The sequence below is a fragment of the Hipposideros armiger genome, unplaced genomic scaffold (assembly GCF_001890085.2).
Source record: "Hipposideros armiger isolate ML-2016 unplaced genomic scaffold, ASM189008v1 scaffold_3, whole genome shotgun sequence".
Taxonomy (NCBI): domain Eukaryota; kingdom Metazoa; phylum Chordata; class Mammalia; order Chiroptera; family Hipposideridae; genus Hipposideros; species Hipposideros armiger.
The window spans coordinates 19,233-22,354 of record NW_017731353.1 but is presented as its reverse complement, the minus strand read 5'-3'; positions in this window follow the sequence as shown (position 1 = coordinate 22,354).

The window sequence follows — 3,122 nt, the reverse complement described above, 5'->3', positions numbered from 1 at the left end:
GCCACTCGGCCGGCCCAGGAGTGGATTTCTAAAGTTTCCATGTAACTTTTCTCCAAAAGTATAATAAACATTTTTATTTTACTAACATAAAGGATATTAATATAAGCAGTGCCTAAAAGTATTCCTAAAATCTGGAATAAACCAAGTAATCTTTTCCTCTAATTATAATATTAACATTGAGGGGTTACCTGTGTTACCAAGAACTTGTCAATATATGAATTATAGCCATGATCAAAGGTCAGGAAGTTAGAGACAATTTCCAACTACTAGAATTAATTAAAATAATAAAACTGTACTTCTATATTATACATACCTTCAGTCAAATGCACAGGTCTTGCCAATAATTTATCTTGTGTTTTGAGGTTAACAAAGTGCTTTTCACATATTCCGTGTAAAATGTTTTTCAGGAGTCCAGTAAGATTGGATCATTTGGTAGAGAAGGAAACTGAGACTGAAAGATTGAAGAATTAGCCCAAACTCTCTCAGCTACTTAGGGACAGAGCAGAGAATTAAACTCATTTGGGTGCAGGGTTGCCTATGTTATTTGAAGACTGCCACTAAACTGTGAACATTGTTTCTCTTGTACTTGATTCCTTAAAACAATTGCTGATCAAAAGCATGAAACTTAAGGAGCTTCTAAACGGTCTGCTGACTGATTAAATTAAATGTAAGAGGCATCCTTTGGGACTTGTACAGTTGTCTTCCCCTTGGGCCAGTTCTGGAATTGTGGATTGGGTTATCAGTATAAATAAACACGTTGGCAAGTATATACAGCCCTCCCTTGGTATCCTCAGGAGATTGGTTCTGGACCCCCTACAGATACCCAAATCCCTTATATTAAATGGTATAATATTTGCGTATAACTTATGCACATCCTCCCATATATTTTAAATCGAAATTACTTATAATACCTAATACAATGTAAATGCTATACAAATGTTGTTATACTGTATTGTTTAGGGAATAATGATAAGAAAAAAAAGTGTACATGTTCAGTAGAGACGCGGTCATCATAGGCCTAACTGCATGGTACACGTCAGCGGGAAGTAAACGCCCCTCCCCCTCATAGAATATTTTTGATTCACGGTTGAATTGGAGGCAGTGGAATCTGCAGATAAGGAAGGCCGACTGTAGTGCTAAGAAGCATCGAAACTAATGTGGAGAGGAGATTGTAGACTTCAGTGTCAGGCAGAGCTTGCTTTATGTCCTGCTTGGTTACATACTAGCTATTTAAGAAGCCACCTCAGTTAGCTCACAAGTTTTTTAAGTGTGACCTGTGGATCCTTGAGGGTTGGTCCCTAAGGCGACACAGAATCAGTTGAGGGTAAAACTGCTGGTGCCTCAGCACAAATCAAGGGAGTGGTACCAGACCGCTGGTGGTCACTGTCGTCTTCACCAGCGTGCATGCACAGTGAAATGAAATGCCAGCATCACTTAGGAATGTCCTTGAAGCAGTGATGTTAGCTGTAACTCAGCTCTGAGTGGATACTTCTTTTGAATGTGATGAAGCAGGAAGTGTGCATAAAGCACATCTGCTGCATACCAAAGAAAGATGGTTTGCTCAAGGAAAAGCGTTTGTGCAATTCTTTGTATCACGAGCTGTGTAGCCTCTTTTTTGTGGAATGCTATTTTTATTTGCGAGATGAATGCTTATGGGTATTTAGCAACCATTTTTGCAAAAGTGAAGTCACTTCAAAGAACACAGTTGACAGTATTTGTTGCCAATACCAAATTTTGAGTTTTCAATTGAAAAATTGGAATTTTAGAAAATTTGAGTTAGCCTCACTACCATGAGGCTAACAGCTTCTAATACTTAAAGACAAGACTTTTCAAATGAGACGGGGGTTAATGTGTTAACAAATACAGTTTTTTGATGATGTATTATATAATGAAATGCCATTTCGATTTTCCAAATTCACTCAAAGTGTTAGACTAATCTATCTGAGTGTGATAAGACCACTTGTTGAGTTTTGGTATATTAGAAGAATATGCACCATTATCTCTGAAGGTAATTAGAATACTCCTTCCTTTTTTCACCCGTATCTCTGTGAAAGCTGGGTTTTTTTCATCTACTTTAATCCCAATGGATTGAATGTGGAGGCAGGTTATGAGTCCAGCTGTGTTGTATTTAGCCAGACGTTAAAGAGATTTGCAAAACTGTAAAACAGTGCCACTCTTCTCATTAAATTTGTTTTGTTTTGGGAAACAGTTTATTTTTATTAAAAATATATGTTACTATTTAATGAGTTTTTATTTTGAAAATGAATTTTAAAAAATCATCCATTTTAATTTGTAATATAGTGTGAATACTACTATAACAAAATAGTGAACCTACATAAACAAAAGCTTTTTGGGGACCTCTAATTTTTAAGACTACAAATGGGTTCTGAAACCAAAAAAGTTTTAAAATCCACTGAGCTAGCCAACTGTTTCCTTGCCTCTAATGATGGAATAAAATCCACTCCTCAGGATTGGTTTTGTTTTAAAATGAGAACATTTACAGAGTGTCTGTGATATGAAAAACGTATAATAGATGGTAGAAATTAGTTGTGAAATGACGAGGTGGGCTTCTGGTAATGGAGGACAAGGTTAATTGCCTGCATATGTTCTTGGTAAATGTTTATTATATTAAATAATTTTGGACAAAACTTCCAGTATGGAGCAGGAACTATGTGTCTCTGAAGCAGAATTTTTTATTGTCTATTAAATGAGCATAGGGTAAATGGAAACTTATGAATTTTTTATTCAAGGACATATTTCTATAAATACCAGTAGAAAAGTTTACTTACTCTTCTACTGCACTTTTATAAAAGCAACTTCTATAAAACTTAATGTTCACTTTCTGACTGTGTGTATAGATACTTAGTTTTTACATAGTAAAATTTGTAGTTACTAGTATAGTTTTGTGTTTCATTCTTGTCCCTAATACTTTTTCCATTTTGCTACATAGTTTTCATTATAATCATTATTCATGACTGCATAAGGTCCAAGTTCTTGAGTTGGTAGATCATACTTTATTAAAATATCGCCTATGTTAGTCATGAAGCTTTTTTCTTTTGTTATTATAAATGATGTCGTAACACATTTTCTATATATTTACCTAGCATTTGATTTTTTTTTTT